Source organism: Arvicola amphibius, chromosome 6 (assembly GCF_903992535.2).
Source record: "Arvicola amphibius chromosome 6, mArvAmp1.2, whole genome shotgun sequence".
In the NCBI taxonomy this organism is placed as follows: domain Eukaryota; kingdom Metazoa; phylum Chordata; class Mammalia; order Rodentia; family Cricetidae; genus Arvicola; species Arvicola amphibius.
In genome coordinates, this window is record NC_052052.2 from 134,796,403 (window position 1) to 134,814,959 (window position 18,557).

Here is an 18,557-nt window from a genome sequence, read left to right on the forward strand (position 1 = left end):
TTAATGTTTGAAGTTGCTTAAAAATAAATTAATAAAAGTAAAAAATCAATTCTAGGTGATTAAAGGCTTTGTTACATTTTTCATAAGGTTAGTGTGTCCCTCAGTGGTTCCTGTATTGAAATTTAATCACTATAATGAGGTATCAAGAGAGTGGTAACATAATGAAACTATGCTGTCTAGAGATAGCGACTTTGGGATCAGGGTGATCCATGAGTGAATACTGCTAACTTCATAGAGAGACTGACCATAGGACTTAATATCTATATCTAATCTATGTCTATCTATCTACATATACACCACATACATACCACATATACACACACTATACACATACTAACCACACAGACACATACATGCCACATATGATTCTATGCATACAAATATACATACACACAATACACTACATGTATACCACACACAATACAAACATACACATTAAATAGACATGTTCTCTCTATGTGCACGTGCATATATACTGTACACATATACATTTTACACACACACATTCACACACACACACACACACACACACACACACACAATCCCTGTCTCTTGCCACTGGTGCCCTGTTCCATAATCAGTCTCTGCTTGACAAAGAAGCATCTTCAGTGTTTTGTTACAGTAATGTAAATAGACTAATATAGAGACTTAACTGTCCAAAAACTTTGAAATACAAGTTACTGTATAAGATGAGGGGCTTTTATTTGTTGCTTTGTTGTTTTGAGACAGGATTTTGATGTGCAGTCCAAGCTGACCCAGAACATACTCCGCAGCTTGGATTTGTCCTGAGTTTACCATTTTCCTGCCTGAGTGCTGCAATGACAGGCATGCAAACCACACTCAGCTAGATGAAGATTAGGCCTTAAATAAACATTAAAAACCGTGAACTAAAAAATATTGATAAGTCTTATTATAATAAATGGAAAACTTTTCTTCAACAGCACCTTAAAGAAAATGAAAAAAATAAACAAATTACGAACAATCACAAAAATTGGTATCAAAATGGCGATTAACACAGAGACCCACAGCTGGTCCAGGCACAGAGCCTATCAGGCTGGAATCCTCAGCTGCAAATGGGAGATCTGTATTATGTACCCTCCTCCTAAAGCTCCGGGATTGTTGTGGGAGAGGGTGCAGGAAGATTGTAAGAGAGAGGAGCAGTGGATGACTACAAAAAAACAGTATCTTCCAGACACAACAGGGCAGTTGCACATATCAGCTCAGAGTGATTGTGTGAACACACGTAAGACATACACAAGCTCAAGCCAGACCAAACCCAGCTTGGAGACAGAAGTTGGGCAGGACATCCCACCTGTGGGGCTATTGGCACTTGATATCCAATAGAGGGAGGGTCAATCCTCCTTAACAGTGAGGCCCTTGGTGGGTTGTGCTTCAGTGGATGGTCCCACATCTAAGTATATAGGCAGGACTCATTTGACTTGATGGGTTCCCTTCCTTTCTTCCTTCCTTCCTTCCTTCCTTCCTTCCTTCCTTCCTTCCTTCCTTCTCCTCCTCTTCTTCCTCCTCTTCCTCTTCCTCCTCCCCCCCCTCTCTCTCTCTCTTTCTTTCTTTCTTTCTTTCTTTCTTTCTTTCTTTCTTTCTTTCTTTCTTTCTTTCTTTCTGAAGACAGATGTTGGCTGGGTATGGAAAGGAGGTCTGGGAGGAGTTGAGGGAAAGGAGATGAATCTCATTAAAATGCACCATATGACATTCTCACAGGATTAATATATAAAAATAGACCAGGCCCGGGTGGGTGGAGGACACTCATAGGCCCACCTGGTGCCACTAGGCCCAGGCAGGTAGAAGACAACCATAGTCCTGCCTCATACCTGTGTCATTGGGTGGTGTGTGCTATTATGGTGAACAAATACATGGAGAAATGGGGAGGGGAAGGAGGGAGAAAAGGAGGGAGAGAGAGAGAGAAAGAGAGAGAGCAGAATGGTTCAGGTGCTGTGGAGGGAGGCAGATCTAAAGAGGTGATGGTGGTGAGGAACTGGCTATTGTAGGTGGCTTGCTTGCTGCCTGTTGCCATGGTGAAGTCTAGGATTGTGGCCCCCCTATCTCTGGGGTCTGGGTTGACGTCTGTGGCTCCTGTTACCACTGAAGGCTGTGCAGATGCTTGAGGTCTGGGCCGACCCCTGAGGTTATGAAGGTGTCTGAGGGCCACACAGCTTCTAGGGCCATGCTGATCTAGTGTTCTGTGCTGCCGTCCAAGGCCATGGTGACATCTGGGCCTGAGCTGCAGCCTAGGGCCATATCTAGGTCTGTGGTCCTACCGCAGCCAGGGTCTGTGTTGATATCCATGGTCTGTGTTGTCCCCAAAGGCCACATGGATGCCCAAGGTATGGGCTACCACCTGTGGCCAAGTTGGTATCCGAGGGACACACTCCAGTTGGGGTCAGGTTGGTGTCTGAGGGCCACAGTGCATCTGGGGCCATGCCTATCTGAGCAGCCTATGCTGCCATTGGGAGCCATGGTGTCATCCAGCCCCGAGCTGTTGCCAAATGTGAAATTTGACCTTACCACAGCCAGGCTCTGTGTTGATGTTAATGACTCTTGTTGCCAATGAAGATGCCTAGGGTTTAAGCTGCCACCTGAGGTCATATTGGAGTTTGGGGATCACACAACCATCATTGCCCATGTTAACACAGGGGCCCAATACCATTGAAGTCCTAGGGCTGTGCTGAGCTGGCTCTGGCCCTCACTAGCCCTACCCCGCATTAGAGCTGGCCCTGCCCCTCATAGAAAAGCTGTCCCCTGTATTGGGGAAAGCTGGCCCCATCCCTTGTCTGAGAGAGGTGGTCCTAGCGCTCTGGACTGACCAACTCATCCATCTCCGAGGCACACATCTAGGGCTTTGGGTTGATCTACCCCAACTTCTACCCTGTCTATGGCCTGTTGGAGTGCACAAGGGTCTGGTCCTGTGCAACCCTAGGCACACAATCTTCATGACTTGGGGCAACAGCAGGATATCCTAGAGGGTCCAGTATTGCTGGTGTGTCAGAAGCCAGGGGCCTTGAACCTGATCAACAACTCATTGCACAATGAACTTTTGTTAGTAAAGGATATCGGGACAAAAGGGTTTACTGCATGCCACACTGTAGTTCCCAGTGCCACTAATATGAATAAAGAGGTGATGGAGAGGTGGGAAAGACAGATGAACAAAGTGGTTTTTTTTTTGCTTGTTTATTTTTATTTTGCCTTTTGTTGTTGTTTGTGTTTTTGCTTGTGTGTTTTTATTTTTTGATTTAATTTTAGTTTTTATTTCTTTTTATTTTTTGTGGAGGATGCTACAAGGGTGAAGGTCAGATACGGAAGGACGGCGAAACAAGCAGGACTAGGGTGCATGGTGTGAAATTCCCAAAGAATCAATAAAAATTATGTTAGAAATAAGTGAATAATTGCTGCCTGGATAGTTCAGAGACTTAGGATAGAACCAAACATGATAGGACAGAAAAAAATGTCGATGAAATGATTTGTAATGATACCTTGCTATCCCTGTAGATCAGAGTCTAGCATAATTGTCATCCGAGAGACTTCACACAGCAACTTGAGGGGAGCAGACGCAGAGCCCCACGGCTAAAGAGTAGGGAGAGCTCCGGGAGTCCTGTGGAAGATGGGGAAGAAGGGTTGTAGTATCCAGAGGAATCAAGGGCACCACAGGAAAATGGACCACAAATCAGCTAAGCAGCGCTCTTAGGGTCTCACAGAGACTGAATCAACAATCAGGGAGCTTGGGTGAAACTGTCTTAGGTCGTCTGCGATTATGTTACAGTTGTGTAGCTTGGTGTTCTTGTGGGACACCAAGAGTCTCTGACTCTTTTGCCTGTTTTGGGATCCTTTTCCTCCTACTGGGTTGCCTCATCCAGCCTAAATATGAGGGGATGTGCCTAGTCTTATTATAACTTGGCATGCCATGTTCAGTTGATATTCCCAGGAGGCCTGCCCTTTTCTGATAGAGAAGAAGGGGATCTAGGGGAGGGGAGGAGGAACTGGGAGCAAAGAGAGAAACTGCAGTTGGATGTAATATAGAAGAGAAGAATAAATAAAAAAGGAAAAAAATAATTTCTGTTATGTACTGGGTAGTTTTCAGATATTTTGCATGTAGTAATAAATTAATATTGCAAAAGTCTAAAAAAGTTGCTGTTAAGAACTTGAGAATTCCTCCCAAATCACTTGCTTAAAAGCAACGCCCCCACACACAATAAATGAAAAAACACATACAATTTAATCCAACAACACAGTGAAACTGGCTTAACATTAAAAACCTCTCATGAGTTTCAAGTCCTAGATGGTGTTGTGGAATATTTAACTAAGTAAAGATGTGTTACATTTGTTTGTGCGGCATTTGTTTAATTATGGAAAGATGTGATGTGTTTGTTTTACCTTGCCTGCCTAAGGCACCTGATTGGTCTAATAAAAAGCTGAATGGCCACTAACTAGGCAGGAGAGGGATAGGTGGGGCAGGCAGGCAGAGAGAATAAATAGGAGAAGAAATCTAGGCAGGAGAGGAGAAAGAAGAGAACAAGGAGAAAGAGACACACACACCCAGGGCAAGAAGTGAGGCAGCAGCCAACCAGCCATACACGAGAAACAGTGAAAGCAGGCTATACAGAAGGAAAGAAAAGTAAGAAGCCCTGAGGCAAAAGTTAAATAAAGAGAAACAAGCTAACTTAAGTTAAAGGAGCTAGCCAGAAATGAGCCTAAGTTGGATCAAGCATTCAAAACTAATAAGTCTCCATGTCATGATTTGGGAGCTGGTTGGTGGCCCAAAAGAAAAAGCCTGGTACAAAATGGCTTTCAAGAACACCTGGTAAAAGGATGATTCCCATAAGGCCCTTCTCACATTCCCGCTTTACCATTTTGTGATCATACAATTATAGTTGGCTCACTGCAGACCTTCAAAAGCTATTTTCCATACTTCTCATAACCATGCTGACTGGCTGCAGCACTGGTGAAAGCTTGTGTTGATGTCTGCCACCACTCCATCTCACACTCTCTCTCTACCTCTCTCTTTCTCTTGAATGTGAACCTCAGGGAACAACGTTTGGGACTCAGTTCTCTCCTTAGAAGGAGAGACTGAATCCATTGAACTCAGGTTATCAGTTTTGGTAGAGGCACCTTTACCTGTGAAGCCATCCCTTGGATTCACTATTTCCTCTTTTGTAACTGATGAATCCTCTTTATTGTGGAGAAATATTCTGAAATTACAGTGGTGTCCTAGTCCACACGCGTGTGCACACATACACACACACACACATACACACACATCTCCATTTTTGTGTCTGGGCAGTCTTTGTAAAAAATGCTATTAATATAAAACTCACTAGTTTATGTTTATAATTTCAATATCAGTGCAATACAGACTATTTATTTATATGTGACCTTTACCCACAGCCTCAGCATTCACTGACTATTACTGTTTGTTTTATTTTCATCTATGCTAAAATAGCCCTTTTAAGTGAGATGTTTGATTGCTTTTGGAAATTCTCAAGTTATAATTTCTATTCTAACAGAGTCACTTAACACAAAACTTCTGGGACCAGAGGTGTGAGATTTTTCCTCCACCCACCAAAAAATTCTCCAGTGAGTCCCAAATGCCCATGCTATATTTTCAATTTCACAATAGCTACCTGCAGACAGCATCAGAACCCATGGGCTAAGGGCTCAATCCCACATGACCATCCTCACTTCAGGTGCCAGTAGTAAGAGGTAAGTCATCCACTTTGCCCCTGATGAACTGCCAATAAAGGGAGGGTTTCTCTGATTCCCTTACTGGGATTTTGGTAAAATTGCAAGAATGGCTCACGGAACTCAGGGGAGGGAATTTATTTCTGTTTATTTCTTTACCATGAAAGATAAATAGCCGTATGGAATCGAGGAATGGGGCAAAGAACATGGAAAGGAGGGTGCTGCTTCTCTGCCTTTCCTAGTGCCAACGTCCAGACTGTTGAGCTGCCCCGCATCTGATAAGCATATACTACACAGTTTTAATTATTTTTAATGGAAATTTTATGTAGGTAGTTCAAAAGAATATTCATCATGCCACTTCTCCTATGAGTGATTATGAGTATCTCTTGCTCCAACTTTCCTGCTTGTGTTGCCCATATCATGCTGAAGCTTTATGTATTCATCCTCCATGTTACTTAGACATGTGTTGGACAGTCATGGTAGTGGTTTTGTACTTCTTAATCTGCCTATCAGCATGACCAAGCTTTGTTTGGCTAAGAATGCATTTTTAGAGTCCAGTGAACGATGTGTGAAGTCATATATCATTATGGTTTTGACTTGAACTTTTCTGAACATGCTAAATACTTTTTCTTATACTTGTTGGCTAAAAAAGATCTTTTTTATTTTTAATTATGCATATGTACATGTATGTACACACGAGTGTGGATGCTCACAGATGTCAGGTCTCCTGAGTTGGGAGTTATAGGAGATTATGAGCTACCATGTGACTGTTGGGAAATAAAACTCAAGTCCTCTGGAAGAACAATCCACCCTCTTAACTACTAAGCCACCGTTCAAGCCCTTTGTCTGCCATTTTTTGAGTATTTTCTATTCAGGTCTTGGTCCACAGTATTTTTTTTTTTAGCTGAATACCAAGCATTGCTCTTCGCACTAATTTTAATTTTATGTGCAATTTTATGTGCCTGCATGTGTATCTGTGTGCCATTTGTGTGTGGTACCTGCAGAGGCCAGAAGATGGTGTCGGATTTCCAGGGAACTGGAGTTACAGGTGCTTCTGAGCCTCCATGTGGTGCTGGGAATTGAACCTGGCTCCTTTGGAAGAGCAACTTGGTGCCCTTAAGCACTGAACAATCTCTCTAGTTCCTTTGCCCATGTTTGAGTTGGGTTATTTTTTTCTTGCAATTGAATTTTGAGTAGCTTGGGCACTGACTCCTTTCTCAAATGTTCCCTTCGGAAGGCCATTTCTAAGCTTTGTATTCTTACTGCTGTGCAGGAGTTTGCCAATTTAATGCTATTTGTCTATTTTTATTTTGCTTTCTGTGTTCTGGGATTATACACGAAATTGTTCAGGTCAACAGGAAGTATATTTTCCCTTCTTTTGTCCCAGGAGGTTTAGATTCAGGTCTTACACTGAATTAAGGCCCTTAGATTCCCTTGCTCTCAGTCCTTGTGTGTGCTCAAAGGAGAGGTCACGTGAGCACAGTGATGTGACAGCCACACATGAGACAAGCAGAGGCCTCATAATGAAGTCAGCCTTGCTGGAGCCTCGACCCTGAATTTCTCACCCGCAGAACTGTGAGAAAGAAATCTCTGCTGTTTAGGCTGTCCACTCTAAGGCAGCTGGAGCCGGAGCTAAGAAATGATTTATATCTGTTGCTGTTAACCTTGATCACCTGGCGAGGTGCTTATTGAGCATCTGCACTGTGAAGTCACTCTTTGTTTCCCTCCCCATTTTGTGCTGTCTGGAGAGAAGTCCCTGTAATCAGACATTATTTCCACAAGTGGGAAGTAAGAAGCAATGAGCAAGGTCCTGAGCAGAGGCTGCATAATGGGAGAGGGAATGTCTTCTGGGAAGGTTATTTGTCTCTTATTTTGGTTGTTGTTAATTTATTTAGTTCTCTATTCCCATCTGTGTGGACTGCCTGATTTTTTTTTTTTGTGTGTGTGTGTGTATAACCTGTATTGCTTTGTTTTCTGCTCATGCTGTCCCAGCTGTGACCATTGAGATAGAACTCTTTCCATTGACCGGTGTCTCCCATTGACAGACTCTAGAACTGCAGGCTATTCTGTTTTTCATTCTGACACAGTGCAACTCTTCAGGACAACCCTTTAGAGGTTTATAGAGTTCCATTCAACTCTAAAAAGGGCAATTTCTCCAGGAAGCTCTGGTTCATTTCCTTGGACCATGAAAACAAAATCTGGATGGTAGGTGTGTTGTTGCTGCTGAGGGATGGTCTTGTCTCTATCTGACTCAGTCAGAAAAATATATGAAATTGTGTGTATATACACAGTAAATACTTTGCTATACACCCATCTGTGCCTATGTTAAGCTAAGCGTGAACCCATACGACATCTCTGACTCTACCCAGCAGCATAGGAATCCTCCATCCCCTTGAAGTTTGGTCACCCTCTCCTCCAATAGGGAGACAACTGACACCCACTTTCTGCCACCCTCCCACCCAAATCATTCACTTCCAAGACATGTGTGGTGGTGTCAGCGCTGACCTGAATACCCATGGGAAAGAGCTTTCAATGGGAGGATGGATGGTGCTTACAGACACCCCTCTTTGCTTTTGTCTGCAGTCCCCACTCAGTTCAGTTTCTTGGGTCAGCATCATTCCCCCTCACGCCCTCAGTGATATCTCATGTGCTTGCCATATAATTAGATTCTTGTCACAGTCTGAATTCCATCCTGATAGTCCTCGACTTCCTAAGTGATTTCTCAGAAATTGTGCATGCTTTAAGCTTCCTTTGTCATGAACATTCCATGTGTCTTGACAAGTGCAAATTGGGATTGACTGATTTGTGCAGCTCCAGAATCTCAGAGAAAAGAGAACAACCACTTCCGCTCAGTCAGTTCTCAACTTAAGGCACACAGGGGGAGCCTGAAAGCCCCCCAAAAGCAATTCAAGCAGCGTGGCTGGAAAACTAAGTCAAATAACATGCAGAATTTGACATGTTCTATTAGCCCCAAGTTAAAATGTAAAAGGGCATAGGTGAAAGTCAGTTAACAATATACTTTACTTAACAATAATTAATGACAACATACGTTTATATATCAGAATATTATAAATCCAATCTGTATTAATATTAAGCTATTAAGTTATCTTGTATTGTCCTCAAACAATTTGTATTTTACACATCTAGAATAGTCATGATTCCATTCTAATTAGACACAATGACTACTGGTCACCCTGTTGGAGAGTGAACAGTCTAAGATCTTTGTGGTTAGTTGCCTTGGAGATCTGCAAGGACTCCACCCAATATTGTTGGGTCTCAGAATGTCCAGAGATCCTGAAATGAGCTCAAGCTGACTGTAGAAGGATTTCTCGAGGTTAAATTAAAGCCAGCATTCTTTAAGAACTTATAAAACCAGTTCCCATTTGCCAAAAGGAGTCCCTTCCCCTATTTCTGGCAGAAAGGACATATGGTTACTTGTGGTGTCTATTAGCATATCCAAGTCCATGCTGGCCTCCAGCTCCTTCAGTCTCACCTGCTATATATTTCAAAGTATGTGCCAGCCTTCTGGCCCTGCCCTCTTTATGAGCCACATGGTTTGTCCACCCACCTCCCTGTCACCTCCTCTCTCTTACCAAGCTCTGTTCTCTCTCTTGGTGTCTACCTCCACTATTTGTCCCTTGCTATACTCTCTCCCACTGTCTTGTCTCTCTCACAGATAACCCTGGGCATGTCCAATCTGTTCCTCTTTCTCTCTGCTCCGGACTCTTCCGGATGACTCCGGTATTTTCTCCCTCTTGTTCACAATAAAGAGCCTCCCCCTAATAGTGGAGTGACTATGTCAACAATTTATCATACCTCCTCTCATACATCTGGGGCTGAAAATTGGGAGGAACCCAAATGGACCCCTTTCCATGGGCCAGGTCTCTCCCAACTAAATCAACCTGCTGGTTTGACTCTCCTAAGGTCATTTGTTTCAGCTGGCTCCTGCCACCCACCATGTTTGACTCCGGGTTCCAGAGTCCTCCTCTCCAGCCTTTTCTCCTCCACCTTTTTCTACCACTTACCCTCTCTGTAAGTGTCCTTTCTCACACCTGGAGCCTGCTACACCCTCCTGGGTGCCCACCACATGGAAAAGCTGTTTCTTTTTGGCTGTGAAGTCTGCTATATGCTCCTCCACTGTGATTCAGGGCAACTTTGTGCTAAGCCCTCTCTCTGTTGGAACCCTCCTTGTGGCAGAATTCCTGTTCGGGATGTTTTCACTTGAGCCTTTCCCACTGCTGTTTGATCTGCTTTTGAAGGCTGTCTTCTCTCCTGCTTGCTCTGTCAACTCTCTCCTGGAGCTTGCTCTGTCTCTCTTGCTTGTCTGATGGAGCCTGAGCTAACCATGGGCTATTACTAGAGTGCTCACTCACCTTCTCTGATCTCTTTCCCCCCTTGGACTCAATTCCATTAAAGTCTCTCTGTCTTGCTTAAAAAGGATCGGCCTCAGTACTCAGACTCAGTGGCCTAAATGTGAATACGCAGTTTCCTAATTCTCAAGTCTTACAACAACTTCTGCCACCGCACGAACTAGTGATTCCCCAAACTCCTATTTCTAAGCTTTCTCTGCTCTCTTCCCTCAAAAAATCTTCTCTCTTTAAACCTTCTTTCCTCTCTGCTGGCTCTAGTCCCTCCCTCTGACCAGTTTTCCAGAGATTCAAATGTCTTTTGGATATGGGTGATATTAAAAATTGCCACATGGTGTTCTGATCCAGGTGGTTCTGCGGTGGGTCATGGCCCAAGCAAGCTTGTCTATAAGCTTCCTCCTAAATCTCTGTCCTGGGTCAGGCTGGCCACCTGACTCTGTGACAGGAGAGGGACAGACACTGCAGGCTTTATAACAGTTAGAAATAAACTATTCCCAAGAGCGTTTACTATTGATTATCTCTTAGTATTTTGTTCTTTTATATGCTTTATTTAACTCTCTAAATACTTCCCCCTCGAATACAAATACAGGTGCATCTCAGGATTATTGCTCCTCTCAACCTTTAGCTCAATGCAGCTCACCCAGCTTAGCATTCCCACTGTCTCACAGCAACTGCTGAGCTCATGCCACCCAGGCAGCCCTTTGTTTGCATAGAGGAGAGCCTGAAGGTGTTGGCATTCATCTTTCTTTGTTATTTTCCTTGCGGAATGACCTTATTAGCTGTTTTCTGGGGAATTTATTAACTTTAGGAAGCCTTCTTTATTTACCTCAATGGGAAGTAGTTTGAGTCCATCATTTGTTTTGCACTGGAGAAGGTTTAAGAGTGGCATTTATAGTGTGACTGTTTGTCAGTAGAGATGGCAGGCCTCTTCACCTTCTCACTGAGGCCCCGTGGTCACACAAAGGAAAGAGCAACCAATTCACAGCCTGCTTGGTGGACTCTTTAGTGCTTGGAAACTCATCTGTAACAGAAAGAAAAACAAACGAACAAACACAACTGTTTCATTTGTTCGAAGCAGGTTCCTATCAGATAAAGAGTTTTTCTCCAAGTGTAATTTTGAAAACGGCGATAACATCTCAAATCTGTGTTGCTGAGACACTGAGACCAACCACTCTGGCTCTGGGGCCAGGATGGCCACAGATGCCAACAATTCTTTGTGAAGGAGCTGGGAAGAACACTCAACTGGCAGTAATACAGCCACCACAAGGGCTTCCTGGCTCCTCTCTCCATCCCTGATGTGAACCTGGGCTCCAGCACAATTTTTATGGAACTCTTTAGATAAACTTCCTTTCCATCTGTGGGTATAAAGAGGCTCCCAGTAACACACTTTTGGAAGTTACTCTGTCTAACCCTGGCAAGACGGACCATCTGACCCTACCAATATACACCCCTGACCATCATGAATCATTCATCAACGAAGTAGAAATGGGTCCCATCTGGATCACAGTGTGGAGTCAGGCAACCCGAGAAAGGACTGAGTTCTGGCTTCCCTTCTAAATTTATTGGCTTTGAAAACATGGTCCACTCACTACCCAGAAACTTCAGTTTCCCTGTCTAAGATGTATGTAAAGATGTTTGCTGCACAAGAGTTGCTGAGAAGGAGGACCGTGACACTGGATTGGAAGATGTGGTTTGGGGGTGTGGGATGGAGAAGGGAATAGTCTTTGCCTCCACAGGCTTCTGTTTCCAGAGCACCATGAGTCTCCGGTTAAGGAACCACTATTGGTTTCTCTGTCGCTCAGTTCTATATTGGTTCCTTGGAGCTTAGTCTTTGGAGTCACCTCTAATAGACAAGTTAGGACTGTGTTATTGCTCAGTTCTCATGTTGGAGAATGCACTTTTTTGTGTCTTCAGGAACCTCCTGTAGGAGGTTATCGTCTCTCATAAAACTTGCCGTGCACCTGGACTTGGGATGCACTTTGTAGCTTTATCTTTCTCTTTATGAATACAGATGGGTAGCGTGTTAACTTCAGGTCTAAATTTGGAATGGGAAGTGGGAGACACTGCTATGGCCATGTACCCTTTGTCCCATAATGGTCATGTGCTGGTGGCCAGTGTGGCGGTGTTGAGGTGATAAACCTTTAAGGGATGAAACCCAGTGGGAGGCCTTCACCTTCAGGGATGGATTAATGATCATTTCATGAAGTGGGTTAGGCCTAGTTAAAGTGAATTAGGGACTGGGGAGAGTGCTTGTGTGGAGTGCATGGTACCCTGAGTTTGATCCCCAGCACCACATAAAAAATAAATAAAGAAGGAAGAAGAGTGGAAGGAAGAGAGAAAGGAAGGAAGGAAGGAAAGAAGGAAGGAAGAGAGGAAGGAAGCAAGGAAGGAAGGAAGAGAGAAAGGAAGAGAGGAAGGAAGCAAGGAAGGAAGGAAGGAAGGAAGAGAGAAAGGAAGAGAGGAAGGAAGGAAGAAAGAAAGAATTACTTTGGGGGAAGAACAGGTTGTCATACAAAGATAAACCAGCTCCCCCCAACTCTGTTTCATTCTGTCTTGCCATGAGACCTTTCTCTCTTGCATGTAGCCTGCCACATGATGGTATCTACCAAGAGCCCCTTTAGAGAAGCCAGAGGGCAATAAAGTTCACAAGAGGACATTAAAACAGTCCCTGATCACATACAACCTATAAGGCTCAGTAGATAAAGACACTTGCCACCAAGCCTTACTACCTGAGTTTGATTGCATTCATGCATGTACACACACACACACACACACACATGCACTCACACACAGACACACATGCACGCACACACACACACACACACACACATACACACCCACACACACCAAATACATAGCATTTTAAAGTGAGGAATTTGGACATGGAGACAGATATTCACAGGGGGACTATCACTTCAAGACAATCATATGATAATGGAGTAAAGGTTAGAGAAAGGCATGGACAGGCCTAGGAATGCTAAAGCCTCCTAGAAAACCCCTAGAAACCAGGATATGGACCTGACCAACGTCCCTCATGACTGTGTGGAGAATCAACCCTGCCAACCTTAGTCATGGCATCTAGCCATGTGTGAGGTACACACTTTGTTTTTTAAACCTCTCAGTTTCTGATAGTTTTGTGTGACAGTCTTGGCCAATAAAAATGACAGTGCTGGTGCATCCTGAGAGGGGCTGGACTTCCTAGAGGACACCAAGTCTTGGAGCATAAAGTGAGTGGGTCCTAGGCTGAACTGAGGGAAGGGTCCTGTCTTCTTCATAATCAGAATCCCCCAGACTCTGGAATCCTGAAGCACTTCCCGTGGGGTGGAAGTCCACTAATGTTTGTGACACCAGCTTGGCCTAGACTCCCTGTCAGGTGCACTGAACACTACGGCTGAACACTGGTCAGCTATCATATCCACATTATTGCTAGCCTTGAAAAAAAAAAAAAGATCAAAGCATCACATTAAAGTATGGTTTTGGAGTCATGGTACATCAAGGACCATCTGCGTGGTTTTCTGTGCTCCGTTCCCCCTCTGCTATTCCTGTAGCTGTGAGGTGATGAGCGAGGTCTTGAACGTGAAAGGTGTGAGAGGAAGAAGGTGCCGAAATACAGAACCCAGAGGAGGCTCAAGCCTAGGCCGGATGGGACATCCCAGGCTGGGTCAGTCCAGGGAGGTATTAAATAGATAAATCTGAGGGGCAGATCCTCAGCTCACTGGACATGGACCTGTAGGAAATGCTCAGAAATACCCGAGTGTCTCCTTGGAAGTGATTAACTGGGTGAATCTTGGCAATCCATCTTGCTACAGTGTAAGTGTACAGAACCTGAGACTTTTCTTACTCAATTAAACAAGGAGATGAGGTTGCTCAGATGATGTCTAAGGACCTTCCAGGCTTAAAATTCCATTATTCTAATTAAGCAAAAATGCCATCCAGCAGTGAGTAGCTGTCAAAGTCATGTGCTTTTGTCTGCAGGGGAGGGAAAGCTGCCTCTGGACCCTCAGGCTAGGCAGCCGTAGCCAATACAGGGCTGCTGCTCCGCAAGAGGAATATACTGACAGCTGTAAGAAGTGACAGCGTGGCATATGGAGAAGGCACAATTCTCTCATCTGAAAAGCTAGTGGGGGCTGGTAGCAGAGAGTTAGGGGGAGTCCAAGAATCTCTCCAGCACTGCCAGGCTATGATTCCAGGAGGACAGGAGAGCTAGTCTATAACAGGGCAGCAATACGGGACCATTTAGTGTTCAGATATACCACTCCACATAGTTTCAAGATCTCAGAGGAGGGAAAGCAAGATGGCTCGGGAAGTAAAGGTGCTTGCAGCACGAGCCTGGTGCTCGGAGTTTGATGGGCAGAACCTGTGTGAAATTGCAAGAACAGAATTCCAAAAGTAGTCCTCTGACAGCTCCAGGGACATTGGTACCCTCCCACATGATGTGTGCATGCACACAAATGAACACATGTAACGAATCAATAGAAACGAATGAATAAATACCCCAGAGAAGTACACATTAAGGATAATCTCTAGTGTTAAGCCATCCCTTACTTAGTTGTCATTGCCTCTGTGGTAGGTGCACTTGGGGAACGTGATGGTGAATGGGTCGCCTGGCTTTCTAACCTCATGACTCTATGGTCTCGTGGAGAAGTTTCATTGACACCATCAAGTGCTGCAGTGAAGAGTCACAGATATCCACAGGTGCTCATGCTTTCTGAAAGTGGTAAGAGGAACCAACAAGAGGCTACTCTAGACTGAGTGATTGTTATCTACTTCCCATAACACCTTCACCACGAATGTGGTGGCTTACAACAACGGCAATGTATTTCCTAATGTATTTCTGGCGGCCTGGAGCTTGGGAGTAACACACTGGTAGGGCTATGTTACCTCTGAATCTTTCCCTTTTAGTTTGCTTTTTGTTGCTCTAATAAAATGCTATGACCAAACATGACTTGTAGAAGAGTTTATTTCACTGTATGTTTCCAAAAGGAGAGGTCATAATAGCCTAGGAGACATGGAAGCAGGCAACTGGTGTTGAAAGATCACATCTTCAACCACACATTAAAAAGCAGAGAGCTTGACCCGGAATTGGAATGGGGCTATAAATTCTCAAAGTTCACCCCAGATAATATACTTTCTCCAGCAAGACTTCAAGCTCTAAAAGTCCCATAACATCTTTAGTAGCTGCACCATCTGGGGCCAAGTGTTCAAATACCTGAGCCTATGGAGGCCATTTCTCATCCAAGCCGATAAACAATTTTTGCTTTTCTCTGAGCTATTGACTGCTGATAGTCTCTGTATTCCATGGTTTATAAGGTTATTATACTATCTAGATCTGTCTCTTAACATATTTTCTCTCCTCTCCTCTCCTCTCCTCTCCTCTCCTCTCCTCTCCTCTCCTCTCCTCTCCTCTCCTCTCCTCTCCTCTCCTCTCCTCTCCTCTCCTCTCCTCTCCTCTCCTCTCCTCTCCTCTCCTGTCTTCTTCTCTCCTCTCTTCTCCTTTTCTCTCCTCTCCCACCTCCTTCTTTCCTTTCCTCTCCTTCCCACTTCTTTTTCTTAGTTTAACTTGTAATCTTGATTATATTGGTAAAGATCCCATTTTAAAATAAAGTTTCATTCATGGGTACCCGGAGTTTAGACTTCAGCATATTGTTTTGGGACATAATTCACTCCCTACAAGAGGGCTGTTTTTCTCAAAGAAGTGATCCTTATAGTAAGACTTATAGGAAGAATAGGAACGGTTGGCAAACAACAACAACAACAACAAACAGGGATAGAGTTTCGGGAAGAAATAAAAACCCTAGGAGGGCCTGGAAAAGACATCCAGCCTGTGAAGGTGGAGTAACAAGAGGTGAGTGGGATAGAGGCAGTTTTCTATGCTACTCTGGAGAGCCTGGGCTTTATTCTAGGAGCATATAAAGCCACTGAAGGGTTTTAAAAGCCAGGATCATACAAGGGCAGAGAAGAATCTGCAGCAACGAATAGGGCTATGGAGGGTGGGGAGCAGGAAGGCAGGGTGTCTTTGCAGGAGGTAGTTGAAGGAGCAGGTAAGAGAAGATGATGATGGCCATAGAAACTAATGCATTCCCAGGGCATTAGCAGACTGAGTCAACAGGACAATGTTATTTCTAGTACAGGCCCTGGTCCAGAGACTCAGAATGGAAACTTTGAAGCTTGAACATGCTTTAATCCCCTGGAAGAATTTCACTTATGTGTGTTAAGAAGTATCCATGTGGAGCTGGAAAGATGGCTCAGAGGTTAAGAGCATTGCCTGCTCTTCCAGAGGTCCTGAGTTCAATTCCCAGCAACCACATGGTGGCTCACAACCATCTGTAATGGGGTCTGGTGCCCTCTTCTGGCCTGCAGGCATACACACAGAATATTGTATACATAACAAACAAACAAACAAATAAATATTAAACAAGACATTTTAAAAAAAGAAGTATTCATGTTTGAGCTGTAGCCCCGTACCCTTTGCTAGCTATTGTTCAAAGATGTCCCTGAGTCTAACTTGGACTTGTTGGAGAAACAGAGTTGGCTGAATGTGCAAAATGTTTTAATAACAAGGGAAGACCTCATAAAATACATTTCTAGACATTCTCACAAAACTGGAAGAGCTGGCAATATGACCACTGGCATGTCTCGGTGGTCCCAAGATAGCAAGAGGACCTTCTTGTTCTATACCCAAGAAGGCTAATTAATAATTAGTCTTCCTCTAGGATCCTAGAATTTTTCCCTGCTTAATTATGAGAAACAATATATTTTTCCTTCGTAAGTACTATGTATGTGTGTAGGGAGAACATGAGAGAAAGAGGGAAAGTGAGTCAGAGAGTAAGGAGAGAGAGAGAGAGAGAGAGAGAGAGAGAGAGAGAGAGAGAGAGAGAGACAGAGACAGAGAGAGACTGGCCTCATTTTTGTTATATAGCAAAGGATGGTCCTTCTGCCTCCATATCTCTCCTGTGCTGGGATTACTCGAGTGCACCACCATGCCTGGAGTTCTCTGTATGTGTTTTTGTGAGCTTATGTGACAATAGTTGGGTGCTGCAGTATTTGACATGGAGTCAATGTTTTTCCCTCCAGAGGTTTTACATCCTTGACTCTCATGTTGTACAGTGATAACAGATCTCTAAGGTGGTTTGAGTGATTCCAGAAGATGGATCCAAGTACCAAACCCTGTAGTCCTCTCACTGATTTATAGTGTTTCCTCTTAGAACTAGCTGTAGTAAATGCTGGCAGCTTTTCCAATAGCCAAAGACAGCATTATCTGCACATAATAACAGGTGGATGCATCGTACACTTCTGGGGGATTCTCACAAACATGATGGCGTCTTAGAAAATAGGGCTTATCCTCAACGTCAGTGATTGGAGGGGGTTTATCCTTTGTGAGGACCTAGATATCTCCTACAATCACTGGGAAGATGAGGCACTTCAGGAATTACAAACGTCTTAAAATAGGTTTGAATATTTTCTCTATGAACGGACCTCTTAAAGTATGGAAGGATATTACAGCAAGCCAGCTATGGAAGCAAATGCCTCAGCAGAGACTGACCAGCATCTAATACTTGTTTGTTTAGCTATGGAGCAAAGCTGAAGTGAAATCACCTCTTACTCAATTTCTTTATGGAGCATATCATCTGCATGGCAAAGTGAGGTTTTACTTACTAAAAGGGAACTCTCATTTCTTCTGCTCATGAAGAAATGACTATTATTACCAGGAAAGCCACAGAGAGGAAATCGCTGTTTCTACTTCCATGTTCTCCAAACAATAATAAAATATTTATTAGAAGCAAAACAAAAGGCTAGACTACTGCTTAGACTCTCAGAATTTTAAGTTTCTTCCTCTCTCACCCCTAGTCATTTAGTATTAAGCCAAGGAGCAGTATTTCAAAGCCCTAAATACTCATAGCAGGTTGTTCCTAGTTGTGATCCACCTTGAAATAAATTCAGTGTTGCTGCAGCATTTATGGGCCCCTCCTATAGTGTGACAAAGGTATTTTGATGGGAAAGCGTGAAGCTAGTTTTATTAAAATGTGTTTCATTCTTCCTTTAAAATAGAACTGCACAACATGGGTATCAGAAATTAAGACCGGGAGGCTGGAGAGATGGCTAAATGATTAAGAGTGCTCATTGCTCCTGACAGGACCAAAATTCAGTCCAGCACCCATGACTGGCAGCTCACCACTACATGTAACTACAGCTCCAGGGGGACCCTATGACTTCTGTCCTTTAGAAATACCTGTACTCCTGTGTGTTCTTACTCCTGACATAAGCGTTCACACGCATGTGTGTACATAGTCTTGGCATATGGATGTCCTGAAAAATATCTCTAGGGAATTGTCATATTGGGATCTTTTATGTTTCTTGGGGGAATAAAATGGAGACAAAGTAGGGATGATATAACTGGGCCAGTGTTTTACCCAAATTTCTGACGTTTTGTGTAATCCAACAATTTGTTGCTGATACTGGTCATAATGACACACTTTTTCTTTCTTCCATCCTTCATTA